The following is a 15,243-nucleotide window of genomic DNA, read 5'->3' as shown; positions in this document are numbered from 1 at the left end:
TGTTTGTTTTCTTTCTCCAGTTCTCTCTTTTAAAGATCAACTGGGAATCAGTACACTTGGGTTCATCATCTACCAACAAGTGCTTCAGACTTACTGCGAGGTATCTGGCACTATATGCCCTTGGATTCAAACTGGGGTTTGAGCAAGTCATTTAGAATTTCTCTGCCTTGGTTATGCAAAATCAAAGATGACTAGATGACATTCAGGGTCCCTGGCACCTACAAATCCCTGATCCTAGATCACATGGGTGGTATTTTAATGGAAATCCTTATCTACTTCCAGGGAGAGATTTAAAATGTTAAGGAACCAAATTGTAAGGCATCCTTGAATTTGTTTACTGAAAATACTAATAAAGCTTGAGGCATCTTTATTAGTAACTGAAATTTCCTGTTTTTCACGAGGTAAAATTGGAACAGAATCCCAAATTGTGATATATCTTATACTTCAAAGAGTTTCATGTTTACATTAAGACTTTAGGGTTTACAAAAAAAGAAAGGTTTACATTAATACTTAATCTCATTTGTTCTCCATTCTCCTTTAACACATGCCTGCCTTGTTCATGGTCAGAAGGTGGTAAATTAAGGTGTATCACCAGAGGGACAATTTGAACCCACTTCTGACTTAAAGTCCAACTTTATTTCCAGTATATTCTGCTTCAAATATTACAACTCTTCCTCTCTAGCAGCTGCACCTTATGATTCTGGACATTATATTTATTTGACTGTCAATACTTCAATGGATCTGTGATCTCATAGGGTAGGTACCCCCTAGAAAAGTGAAAATAACAATCGATTTACCCTCTTATCTACATACTATGGAACTCTTTTCTATGAATTTCTATAAAAGCATCCACACAAAGAATTGGAAATTGAAGGGATCCCTGTCACATGCGATTGTGATGGAATGTTGTTATTTAATCATGTCCAACTCTTTGTGACCCCATTTGGGGTTTTCTTGGCAAAGTTAATGGAATAGTTTGCCATTTCCTTCTCCAGCTCATTTTTATAGATGAGGAACCTCAGGCAAACAGGATTAAGTGATTTGCCCAGGATCACACAGCTAGTAAGTGTCTGGTGCCTGATTTGAATTTAAGAAGATGAGTCTTCCTGACTCCAGGGTTCTACCCACTGGGCCACCTAACTATCCTGTGATGGAACACTATTGTACTGTAAGAAATGATGAAGAGAATGGTTTCAGAAAAAACTGGAAAGACTTCTCTGAACTGATACAAAATGAAATGAGCAGAACCAGGAAAACATGGTACAAACACTAAGAAAAATACTGTAATAATAGCTGTGAAAGACTTAGCAATTGTGATACTTAACCTTTGTTTGCTTTAGTTTCGTCATCTATAAAATGAGATAAGAATTGTAAAGCACTTAGCACAGTACCTGGCACGTAGTAAATACTATATGAATGTTAGCTATCATCAACATCATTATTATCAATAGAATAATCCACAATAATTCCAAAGGACTTCTGTTGAAAAATGCTGTCAACCTCCAGAGAGAGAACTGATGGGCTTCGAGTTCAGATTAAAGCATATTTTTTTTCTTGCTTCTTTTTCTTTGCAACATGGCTAATGTGGAAATATGTTTTGCATGACTTCATATGTATAATGGATATTTTATTTCTTGCCTTCTCAATGGGTAGGAAAGGGTAGAGGGACAAAGAATTTTAAACTGAAAGCAAAAATTAAAAATAAAGGGAAAAGAACATAAAAGAATCCACATTATGCTCTGGAGGCCTTCCTTCATTTCTTTTGATTGTCTCCTGTTAATAACCCTTCCCAATACCAAAACTCTACATAAGTAATTGTCTTTTTTTCCATTTCCCAAACCTCTGGTTGGGGAATTGATTCATTATTTTCCAGAACGAATAGATTTTGTTTGAGAGAACAGGGGAACGATGAATTGCACGCATTCTAGTTGCAATCTAACAATATTGCTTAACTGAGCTAAAATGATGAACCCCCAGAGAGAAATGATGAACAAGACCCCAGAAGAGGCAAGTCTGTATGAAATGGCAAATGGCCCTGTTTATTGTATGAGGTTTTTTTTTCAGAATGCCAATTCTCACAAACTATGATTTTTCTCCCAAGCTGTTTCAGTGGGGAGCCAACCCAAATGCCAAATCAACAACAGAACAATGACATTTTAGGATTATTGTCTTGTTAGGTCCTTATTGTCATTTATTTGTGACATAGAAGAAGAAGACCCTAAAGTGCACCAGTATCAAATATGATGTTAGATTATGATGAGTCTGCACTGTGGTATTTCTAGTACATCTTGTCCTTCTATGACTGCCTTTAATGATGTGTAGGGAGTGGTTGGAAGGACTATCTATATACTTTTTTAGTGAAGGTGGGAGCCTTGGGAATGTTGTTCTTACTGGTTGGTGAAAATATTGGTAGATGGAGAAGGTGACGTCTAATTGTAGTCTTGGTATTTTGCATATAAATGAATGCGCTGCACCCAGACATTGACCAACCCACACATTACAACCATTTAAGTGATATTTTATTACTTCATAATTTCCTAGATTTGATGGATTTAATAATATCCTATTATATGTGTTCAATTTAAAATATCTTTTCATCTGCAAATAGAATTTTTGTTCATCTGCACATGTTAAGGAGACAATGGCAGAGACTCTTGGGTAGTATGAACTGATGCAGAATGAAGTGAGCAGAACCAGGAAAAAAAATAGTACAACAATAATGGTACTTCCCCAGTGTGAGAAGGGAAACAGAAAGCTCTAGAAAGCCATCTAAGGTCTTCTCACTTGAGGTGGCAGCCGATTCCCCATGCAGGGGGAAGTTCTCTAGGGCAGATGGAAGATGCCAGACCTTGCAGGAGAACCTGTGTAGGAGCAAAGGAAGCAAATGGTGGGAGTGATCCAAGGCTGAGGTGTAGGTGGGCTTAATCAGCATATGAAAAAGTGGATATTCAAGAGAAGACAGTGTAGAGAGGAATCAGTTCACCAAAGGATCAAGAGGGAGTGAAGAGGAGAGAGTGACTAGTGCAAAGGAGATAGCCTGGGAGAGAACTGAGAGGTCAAGGGAGCAGGATGAAGAGTAGGGACCATCTTTGGGTGTAGCTTAGGTGAAGTAGAGGAGTAGCTCACAGGAAATGAGCAGGTTGAGGAACTAAGGGGTTAGGATATTTGAGAGAGAGTCTGGAGTCCCTAGTATAAGGACAAGAGTTGTGGAGGAGAGAAAAATTTGGTACCTGCACCAGGTATCAAACTCATTAAGAAAGGAAGAGGAGAAACATGGGAGTCTAGAGACAACACCTACCATATTTTACAGAACAAATTGAAGCCATTCACTGTGAACTTCCTCTTCTCTCCTCTTCCTAATTCCCTATCACTCAGATGCCTTCTGCCATTTTCTCTTCCTCCAACCCTCTTTCATATGATAAAGTGGCCTCACTCCTGGCCAAAAATACCCCCTCTACTTGTCCAAGTGATCCCATTCTGTCCCTTCTCCTTCAATAGATTGTCCCCTCTGCCATTCCCACTCTTTCACTTATTTTCCTTTTTTATTTTATTTTTCATTTATGAAATAAAACAAGCATTTCCATAACATAGTAGAATTAAAAAAGATGATTGCAATGAAATTGCAGATCTATTGTGTTTAACTTGCTATTCTTTTTAAATATGTCATAAAGTTATTATGTCACTTTTTATTCTTTGATTAAAAGCATTTAGCTAAAACCATCCACAGGCATTACTGGAAATGGGGATAAGCTAGAAAGAAGTCTTCCCAGTAAGATCAGATGTGAAACAAGGATGCCCATTGTCACCAATATTATTCAGTTATTGTATTGTATCCTAGCAATAGCATTAAGAGAAAAAAAAGAAATAGAAGAAATCAAAATAGGTAATGAGGTAATAAAACTATCTCTTTTTGCAGGTGATATGATGGTATACTTGGAAAATCCCCAAGCCTCAACTAAAAAGTTAATTGAAACAATTAATAATTTTAGGAAAGTAGCAGGATATAAAGTAAATCCACATAAATCATAAGCATTTCTTTCACTTATTTTCAGTCTCTTCCTGTCTACTGGCTCATTCAATACTGCCTACAGATGTTTTTCCTATCCTGAAAAAACCCTCACTTGATCCGTTCATCCCCTTTACCTATTGTCCTATATCTTTTCTGCCTTTTGTAGCTAAACTCCTAGAAAAGGCCTATAACAAGTGCCTACACTTTTTCTCCTCTTACTCGCTTCTTAATAATAATAATCTGACTTCCAATCTTATCATTAAACCAAAATTGTTCTCTCCAAAGTTATTAATCATCTCTCAGATGACAAATGCAACAACCTTTTCTCAATCCTCATTCTCCCTGACCTCTCTGCTTTGTATATAGAAATGCTTTTTTGATGTTAACTTTAGAATAAAGAAATTAATTTTTAAAAATAGGAATGGTCCTGTGGGAGCTGATTTTTTTTTGTTAAGTACAAATAAAGTACAGGGGCTGATCTGTGATTTCATTGGTATAGGGGCATTCCAGATGAGGAAACTCTCTTATTCATTGCTGGTGAGCACTTTATCTGAAACCTATAGTCTTTAAAGAGTTGTCATATATCAGAGACCAGACTAAAACCCAGGTCTTCTTGACTTCAAGGATAGCTGTCTATGGACTGTACCATGCTGTCTTTCTAAGTATTTTGACACATGCAATTAAAAAAACATATGAAAAAGACAATTCATGTACTAACAGTTCCAGGAGAAAAATCAGTAAATATTTACAACTAAATTAGTAGACTTCTGTTTTTTTCAAAGTGTTGGTCCTTCAGTGACATAAAATTTATAATCATCTCACTTCCTCAGAGAAAGATTCATATTGAAGATGGAATTTTTGTAATGTTCTTTTAAAAAAATAATCTAAGAACAGTACCATATATATGAAAATATTTATAGTAGTAGCACCTCTGCTAGAAAAAAAAATGGAAGCAAATAAGGTGCCCATTGATTACAGAATGATTAAACAAATTGTAATATATGAATATGATAAAAATAGTCCTCTAAGAAACACTGGATATGAAAAATTCAGAGAAACTGCTTAAGATTTGTATGAACTAATACACAATAAAGTAAGTCAAACCAGGAGAACAATTTACTACCAATCACTAATGTGATGTAGATGAAAACAATAACAGAGACTTCTAAGAATTCTGATCAGTGACATAAACAATATTGATTTCAGAGTGTTGATGGTGAATCATGCTTTTCTTTTCTGGTTTGTTTGTATTTTGAGGCAAGTGACTTGCCCAAGGTCACTCACCTATTAAGATTCTAAGTCCAGATTCTAACCCAGGTTCTCCTGACTTCAGGGCTGGTGCTCTATTCACTGAGCCACCTACCTGCCCCCATGCTTCCTTTTTCTAAGCAGAAAGGTACCAAATTATAAGTGCAGAAGGAGGCATATTGTCAGATATGACAATGTGTTGATTAATTTTGCTTAACTATTTTTCTTTGTTACTCAGCAGGGTGCTACTGTGTGAGGATGATTTGGAAGTTATGCCAATGTTTTTTTAAAAGTAATCAGTCAGTCAATAAACATCTATTTTTTAAAATTTCCACTTTAGGCATCTTGCAAAGAAGAATTAGAACCAAAGGGAAAAGCCATGAGAAAGAGAGAGGGAGAAAGAGAGAGGGAGAGGGGAGATGGGGAGAGAGGGAGAGAGAACAGTGTGCTTTGATCTGCACCCAAACTCTATAGTTCTCTCTCTCTAGATGTGAACAGCAATTTCCAACCCAAGTCCTTTGGAAAAATGCATAGCTGAGTGGAGCTATCAAAGTTGGTATTTGCACAATGTTGTTGTTATTGTGAATGATGTTCTCCTGAACAATGTTCAGTCAGCATCAGTTCATGTAAGTCTTTCCAGGTTTTTCTGAAATCTGCTTGTTCATCATTTCTTATTGAACAATAGTATTCCATCATATTTATATACCATAGCTTGTTCATCCATTCCCCAATTGATGGGCATCCCCTTAATTTCCAATTCTTGGCCACCACTGAAGGAATTGCTGTAAATATTTTTGTCAATGTGGGTCCTTTTCCCATTTTTATCATGTCTTTGGGATACAGACTTATCAGTAGTATTGCTGGTTCAAAGCATATGCACAGTTTGATAGCCCTTTGGGCACAGCTCCACATTGCTCTCCCAAATGGTTGGATCAGTTCAAAACTCTACCAATAGTTCATTAGTGTCCCAATTTTCCCAGATCCCCTCCAACATTTGTCATTTTCCTTTTCCATCATATTAGGCAATCTGATAGATGTGAGGTGGTAGCTCTGAGTTGTTTTGATTTGCATTTCTCTAATCATTAGTGATTTAGAGCATTTTTTCATATGACTATAGATAGCTTTAATTTCTTCATCTGAAAACTGTCTGTTCATATCCTTTGACCATTTATCAATTGGGGAATGACTTGTATTCTTATAAATTTGGTTTGGCTCTCTATATATTTTAGAAATGAGGCCTTTATAAGAGATATTAACTGTAAAAACTGTTTCTCACCTTTCTACCTCCCTTCTAATCTTTTGCATTCATTTTGTTTGTGCAAAACCTTTTAAATTTAATGTAATCAAAATTATCCATTTTGCATTTCATAATGTTCTCTGTCTCTTATTTGGTCATAAATTCTTATCTTCTTCATAGATCGGACAGGTAAACTATTCTTTGCTCTCCTAATTTGCTTATAGTATCACTCTTTATGTCTAAATCCTGCTCCCATTTTGACCTTATCTTGGTATATGGTATAACATGTTGGTCTATGCCTAGTTTCTGCCATGCTATTTTCCAGTTTTCCTAGCAGTTTTTATCAGATAGTGAGCTTCTTATCCCAAAAGCTGGAGTCTTTGTGTTTATTGCACATTAGATTACTATAGTCATTGAGTATTTTGTCTTGCGTACCTAACCTATTCCACTGATCCATGACGCTATTTCTCAATCAGTATTTAGCTTCAATGACTGCTGCTTTAAAATATAATTTTAGATCTGGTACAGGTAGACCACCTTCCCTTGCCTTTCTTTTCATTAATTCCCTTGATATTCTGGAAATTTTGTCCTTCTAGATGAATTTTGTTACTATTTTTTCTAGCTCTAATTTTGGTAGTTTGATTGGTATGGCACTGAATAAGAAAATTAAGTTAGGTAGAATTGTCAGTTTTATTATACTAGCTTGGCCTACCCATGAGTAACTGATATTTTTCCAGTTATTTAGATCTGACTAATAGATCTATTTAGATCTGATTGGTGTGAAAAGTGTTCTATAATTGCGTTCTTATAGTTCCTGGGTTTGTCTTGGTAGGTAGACTTTCATCAATAAACATTTATTAAGCACCTATCAGGCACTGTGTTAAACATTGGAAATACAAAAAGTGGCAAAAGACAGTCCCTGCCCTACCAAGAGCTAATTTTTTTAAAAAAGGAAAACAACATAAAAATCAATACAAATTTAGGTGGAAAAAAATTAAAAGCATCTTTATGGGTCCTTTGGGTGAAAAAGTACATCCCCAAAGCAGAATAATAACTAGCAAATCTGGCAAATAGGGCAAGCATTGCAAAATGTTCCAATGGCAAACAGTAAGAAAGCTGCCCTCAAATGAACTTTTAAAGACAAATTCTATTCAGTTTCTCCAGAGATCTCAGACATTGAGATAACAAAGCTCCATGAGTGAAGATAATAGGGAAGCCTTGCCATGGAAAGGCATACCTTAGGTATGGCTATGAGAGTAAGAGGTGAAAGCTTGCCATCTGGTAGCTTCCTATAGGAGAAGCTAAGCTCAATTGTTTGCAAAAGGTGTTTATACAGTACTGTTGGTGCTCCCTAAATTTCAGCATCCTGGGACCAAGTGCCAGTCACCCCGTCTGACCAAACATGACCAAATGAGCATAAGGTTCTCCAACACAGGCTATATTTTGACTCAATGGAACCTATTGAATTCATTTCCAGAAGGCTTCTAAGCATGATTATGACAAAATACCATAAACCTGGAAGAACTTTAAAAAATTGGGTTTTTTTGGTGGGGAGAGATGTCACTTTGGAGATGTTCTCATCCTTCATTTCAAAGAGGACCAATGGCATCACACTTCTGGGATTACGTCTTGACTTTTCAATGAATTGGAATGAGGCAGAGTTGTGTAAAGGTGTCAGCCTCACTCTCTCTTCAAGACAAATGTCAAGACGACTAGCCATGGGCTGGGATGCAGTAGATGACCTTTGGCATCTTCAATGTCTGACAAAGCTCTCAGTACTCTGCAGCATTTGCTTTAGCTGCTTCATCACCCTTGGAACAAATTGTTCTTTTCCATCCATTCCTCCAGGGGAAGTCTTCACATGCTTGAGTTTTCATCCTCCTAACTCACCAATCGAGTTTAAGGTCTGTCAATTACTCTCAACCTGGTTTAGCCTGTCTGCCAAGATGGTTTTACCAGGGTGTGGTCGCTGTGCATGCTACAACTTCTTGGAGCCGCAGGTGAGAATAGGGTGACAGATGCATACCAAAGGTAGATGAGCAATCCCGAAAAGGGCTCATCAAGCCCTCATACCAGAGGTGCTACTCCTTGAAAAGAGTACTCCAGAGGGGATCACCAAATAATCAATAATAAAAATGGTGCTGAAAGTCCTATAATTTTCCATTACTGTAATTATAAAAAAATCATCCTTTCTTTCACTATTTCTAAGTTACTAGATAGCACAATGTATCATTTCACATTTTAAACAACTTTTTTGGAAGTTTAGTATTTTATTTTTTCCCAATTATATGTAAAACAATTTTAACATTTTTTTTCAAATTATCTCCTTCCATCCCCTCTCCATTGCATTGAGAAGGCAAGCAATTTGATATAGGTTATACATGTGTAGTCATGAAACATCATTTTCATAGCTAGCAAGTGTTTGTTTTGCTAAAATATTTTTTAGAATGAAAAGTATCATTGCAAAATGGAGACTTCATCCTATGACTTAAAAGGAACCATTGTTGCCAGCCTGTTAAAGAATCCCTGTACTAGAAATTGAAGGAATAAGAACAGGCAACGAGGAAACAAAAGTATCACTTTTTGCAGACCATATGATGGTATACTTAGAGAATCCTAGAGAATCAACTAAAAAACAACTGAAAACTTGAAGCAATTAGCAACTTTAGAAAAGTTGCAAAATACGAAATAAAATGTCATGTCATCATTTCCATAATTACCAACAAAACCAACATGAAGAGATAGACAAATTTCATTTAAAATAATTGCAGACATTATAAAATGCTTGGGAATCTACCTGCCACGGCAAACCTAGGGACTATATGAACACAATTACAAAATGCTTTTCACACACATAAGGATAGATCTGAACAACTGGAGAAATATTAATTGCTTATGGATAGGCCAAGTCAATATAATAAAAATGACAATTCTACCTAAATTAATTTATTTATTCACTGTCATACCAATCAAACTACCAAAGAATTATTTTATTGAGTTAGAAAAAATAATAAAATTTATCTGGAAGGAAAAAAAAAGTCAACAAGATGGAAGGAATCAATGAAAAAATATGAAGGAAGGCAGCCTGCCTAGCAGTAGCAGATTTCAAACTATATTATAGAGCGGTAATCATCAAAACAATCTGGTACTTGCTGAGAAAGAGAATGGGAGAGCAACAAAATAGATTAGGTACATAATATGCTAATCAATGACCATAGTAATCTAATATTTAATAAACCAAAGACCCAAGCTTTTGGGGCAAGATCTCCCTATTTGACAAAAATTGCTGAGGAAACAAGAAAGCAGTTTGACAGAAATAAAGTATAGACCATCATCTCACACCATATACCAAGATAAAGTCAAAATGGGTATGTGATTTAGATAAAAAGTATGATACCATAATCAAATTAGGGGAATATGGGATAGTTTACCTGCCAGATCTATGGATAAAGAAAGAATTTATGACCAAACAAGAGACAGAAAGCATCATGGGATGTAAAATGGATAATTTAGATTGCATCAAATTAAAAAAAATTTCACAAAGCCAAAATTAGAGAGAAAATAGGAAATGGGGGAAAAATTTTTACAGCAAGTTTTTCTGATAAAATGCTCATTTCTCAAATATATAGGGAACTTATTAAAATTTATAAAAATAAGATCCATTCTCCACTTGAGAAAAAGTCAAAGGATATAAACAGGAAGGTTTCAGAAAAAGAAATCAAAGCTATCTATAGTCATATTAAAAAAATGCTCTAAATCACTATTGATTAGAGAAATGCACACTAAAACAACTAGGGGGATCACCTCACATCTATCAGATTGGCCAACATTACAGAAAAGGAAAATAACAAATGCTGAAGGAGACGTGGAAAATTTGGGATACTAGTGCACTGATGGTAGAGTTGTGAACTGGTCCAGCCATTCTGGAGAACAATTTGGAACAATGCCTAAAAGGTTATATAACTTTATATAACCTATAACTCAGCAATACCAACTACTATTTGACCTGTGTCACAAAGTGATCAAAGATAAAGGAAAAGGATTTCTATGTACAAAAATATTTATGGTAGCTCTTCTTGTGGTGGCGGAAAATTAAACATTTAGAAGATGTCCATCAACTAGGCAACAAGTTGTGGTATATGATTAAGATGGAATATTCTTGTACTATAAAAATGATGAACAGGATACTTTCAGTAAAACCTGGGAATACTTTTATGAACAGATGCAAAGTGAAATAAGCAGAACTAAGAGAATATTGTGCGCGGTAGCAGCAATATTGTAGTGATATTAGCTGTGAAAGACTTAGCTTTTCTGTTCAATACAATGATCTAAGACAATTCCAGAGGACTCATGATGCAAAATGCTATCCACCTCCAGAGAGAGAAAACTGATGAACTCTGAGTGCAAATTGAAGTATAATGGTTTTACTTTATTTTTCTTTCTTTTTTTTGTAATGTGGCTAATATGAAAATATGTTTTGCATGATTTCACGTGTAACAAGTGATATTGTTTGCCTTCTCAGTGGGTTGGAAAGGGGCAGGAGGGAGGGAGAGAATTTGGAACTCAAAAAAAATTTTTAATGCTAAAAATGAGTAACAATTTTTTATAAAAAGAATTCCAGTAGTTAAGGGTTGCCATTATTGAAATCAGCCTTTACCTAAGTAGTATGGTATCAAACTTTTCTGCAAGAAAGTCAGGGTGTCTTTTTAGGAATGAATATTTATTTCTGGAGATGGAATTTTAGGAGCCTTTTTTAAAAAGGGTCTAAGAGATACAGGTCATATATATATATGTGTGTGTATGTATATATATGTATGAAAGTATACATTGTAGTAGCAACTCTATTATGTAAGAAGGATAGCATTTGGTTTGGGTATATATTTGAAAAAAAATGACCAAAACTATTTTATGCCATGGGATACTCAATTATTCAGCCAATGAGTAGATCTTTGAGTCTATATATACCTTAGAATTACTGTTTCTCCTCCCAGTACCCCTTCTCACACTTGGAGGTAATCTGTTTATATCCAGCTTCCCAAGAGATTGTGATTTTTCCTGTGAAAACTGTTTTAATTGTATATCAACCAGTCATGCTCCTAACCACTGGTGCTCCCAGGCATCTTGCAATGTACCCTGCTGGTGCCTCATGACAGAAATAACATCTGGACCCTCAACACTCAGACCATCAGAGATTGTGAGGAGTGGCACCCACTTCGAGGGAGTTCATTACCTTTGCTTTGGGACTCTGCCTTGGAACTGAGTTGATCTGTGAGTAAGTGAAAATTTACATCAATCCCCTATATCTAGTAATGCTTTATAGCCAATGCAGCTATCCTAGGTCAATAGCACCTAGACTTAGCACAGGCCTCTCACTATTGCTCAGGGTACCTCTTCAACCTTGCTTTGGGAATAATATTCACAAAAATACTACTATTGTTGCTAGAAGGGGCATGATAATCTACTGTCTTCTATCTCCATTCAAAGTCTCTGTGAAATACCTAAACCAAAATTCCCTTCCTTGGGCACAATTCCCCTAGAAGTATTGCATATTAGAATATACATTCTTGGATAGCAGGAATTGTTTCACTTTTGTATCTGAATCTCCAGAGAATTGCACACTCTCTGGCACCTGGTAAACACTTAATAAGTACTGTTTTGTTGGGGTTTTTTTCCTTTTTGGGTTATCGTATGAGAAGCCAAGGATACAAAACTGTTCCTCTCTTGCCTACCCTCACTTCATACCAAATTAGGATGAAGGTTCATCTAGCCCAAACTAGAAATCTCAAGGATGGTGCTAATGGCTCCAGACCAGGCAGGACTAGTGAAGATAATCGCCCTAGAGGTGATTGATTATAGGACCAATCAATTTCCAGTCTAGAGGATGATGACAGAGTGAAATATGTACTGGTTCTGTACCACCCAGAGATGCTTAGAATAAGAGGATTCATTGTCAACCTTTCCAAACTGCTGTGGATGAAGGGGGCATCAGAACTGATCTTGTCCACCCTGGACTTCTAGCACCATCTCCTCATTTCTCACCTGGCTTCATTACTTTGGGATCTCTCTGGTTTCTCCTGCCTGTCCCAGGAAGCTCATCATTGTGAAAACCTCATCACTCTGCAGTCATCTTCAAACAGCCTTGCTGCTCCTATCTCTTCACTGTCCTCTGCCTCTCTGATTGAATGGAGAACAAGTAAGGTTATAATGTGCAATCACCATTCATTGTTGCCCTGCTATTTTCTGGGTAATTGTGCCCTGTACTCTACTGCTGTAAGATATAATATAAAAAGTAAAAGACATGATCCCTTCCCTTGAAGAACCTACCATCCCCTAAAAAAAAAAATCTTCATTCTATTTGCTCATGCTGTTGTGCTAAAACAAACTAACTTCTACATGCCTTGCCTCCACATCCTCACCTCCTACTTACTTCTTGGCTCATTATTGGGAAAACGTCATCATCCTGAAAGATCCCATCAGCCTTGGTACTCCACCTTATCACTCACTACCCTCTGTCCTTCTGATTGAAGGGTAGAGTCATACATTCTACAGTCTCCTTTTAAGTAGGTGACTCAGCAGAGACATCTCCTCATTTCCCACCCAGATATTACTTTGAGACTCCTCTGAGTTTTCCATCATGCCCCGCTTCAGATGCTATCTTGTAATCCCCCCTTTTCAGCTTCGTTTGGTATGTTGTCTTTCCCCAACAGCTGAAAAACTCTGTAAGAGAAGAGACAGGCTTTTTTTTTTTTTTCCATATTTATGTCCCTAGTGCTTAGTACAGTACCTGGCACATAGTAGGTACTTAATAAGTGCTTATTGACTATTGGCCAGCCCAAGTTGAGAGTATATTCTTAGGATATCTATGTCTCTTTGTGTGAACCCATTCTCCTAGTTTGGGGAGTATCCAAAGTCTGTAGAAATCAGTTATCCCCATTATTAAAATTATGGCCACACCTTCAGCTGACGTAAACTCCGAGATTATATTGTCTCCTCAAAAAAGACAATAGCAGTTCTGAGTTTGGGTCAGTGTGGCACAAGAATTTAGGAGAGGGTAAGAATGGCTCCTAGGAAAACACAGCAATAGGAAGGAAGGAAGGAAGGAAGGAAGGAAGGAAGGAAGGAAGGAAGGAAGGAAGGAAGGAAGGAAGGAAGGAAGGAAGGAAGAAAGGAGCTTAGCAAAAATGAAATGGGAAAACGCGGACATTTTGCTCTCTGAGAAAGGCGAAGGGGGAGTCTTGCACAGACCAATCTGTCTGATGACTAGAGTCATATTTGTCAGATTGCCCAGAAAGTGTCCACTTGCAACCAAATATTTATATGGAAACGATTGTACAGAGACATTCCAGTTATTACAGTAAGTACAGTGGGTGTTACCCTAAATCTGTGCTAAAGAAGATTTAGCCAAATAGTTACATGTTGCATATACTTTCTGTTTTCTTAAGCAAATTTATAACAAAAAGTTTTTCATTTAATATTATAGTTTGTCCAAGAGTAAACCTGATGGCTGATTTCATATCCATTTCACATAACCTTTTAATAAGATTTGAAATCCACAAGCTTCTCCTTCATTATGCTACATCCTCAGGCTATAAAAGAAAAATAACAGTTAACAAGAGTTCCTTACCTTCACAACTCAACTTCCTGCCCTAACCTGTTTTTTCTCTCCACAGAGGAAGGGGCAGAGGGAAACTATTAAACATTCCCTGTTGGGTTTTTTTTCTCTTGTGGTCTTACATCTTAGATTGAGATACTTTAGTGATTAAATTTTCTATCTATTTTTTTTGTTTTCTATTTAATTTTCTATCCAAAAACTTGGAGGTTGGAGGGATACACCATCATGTAATTTCTGAATAAGGTTGTTTTGAGAAAGTAGCAGAATGAACACTGGAAAGAACTTTCAGGTCAGGAGCACCCAATCTTGATTCTTGCTCAGGCATTTATTAGCTGTGTTACTCCCACAGGCAGGTCACTTAACTCCTCTGAACCTCAGTTTCCCCATCTGTGAAAAGAGGACAACAATAACACATACTTTCACAATGTTTTGAAGGCCAATTGACATCATGTATGTAAAAACTTATTGCATATGTTGAAGTGATATATAAAGCACCAGCTATTGCAAGGAGTGTGGAAAGAGTGTTTAATTTAGAGTGAGAAGATGGGGTCAACTTTGAGCTGTGCTGTTTACTTCCTGTGTGACCTTGAGAAAATTATAACCTCTTGAGGCCTCCTCTCTTGTCTCATCTGTAAAATGAGGGGACTGGACTAAACCAGTGATGTCAAACTCAAATAGAAAAAATCATACATAAAGATCCCTGGGGACCACACTGCCTTTTTGTTGTTTAGTCATGTCTGACTCTTTGTGGCCCCATTTGGGGTTTTCTTGGCAAAGATCCTGGAGTGGTTTGCCATTTCTTTCTCCAGCTCATTTTACAGATGAGGAAATTGAGCAAACATGGTTAAGTGACTTGCCCAGGGTCACACAGCTAAGGAGTGTCTGAGGCCAGATTTGAGCTCAAGAAGAGAAGTCTTCCTGACTCCAGACCTGGCACTCTATCCACTGCACTGCCTAGCTGCCCCTTATTGACTTAGGAAACCATATATTGATATTATCCATCTTCTAGTGAAATTTTTATTTATTTTGTTAACTATTTCCCAATTACATTTTCATCTTATTCTGGTGCATTTGGGAGTGTTTTTGTTGCAACAGGTCCAGCAGGTACTGTGTTTGACACCATGGAACTAAGTGACT

The sequence above is a fragment of the Notamacropus eugenii genome, chromosome 6, assembly GCF_028372415.1.
Source record: "Notamacropus eugenii isolate mMacEug1 chromosome 6, mMacEug1.pri_v2, whole genome shotgun sequence".
NCBI lineage: Eukaryota > Metazoa > Chordata > Mammalia > Diprotodontia > Macropodidae > Notamacropus > Notamacropus eugenii.
Note: the sequence above shows the minus strand (reverse complement) of the source record.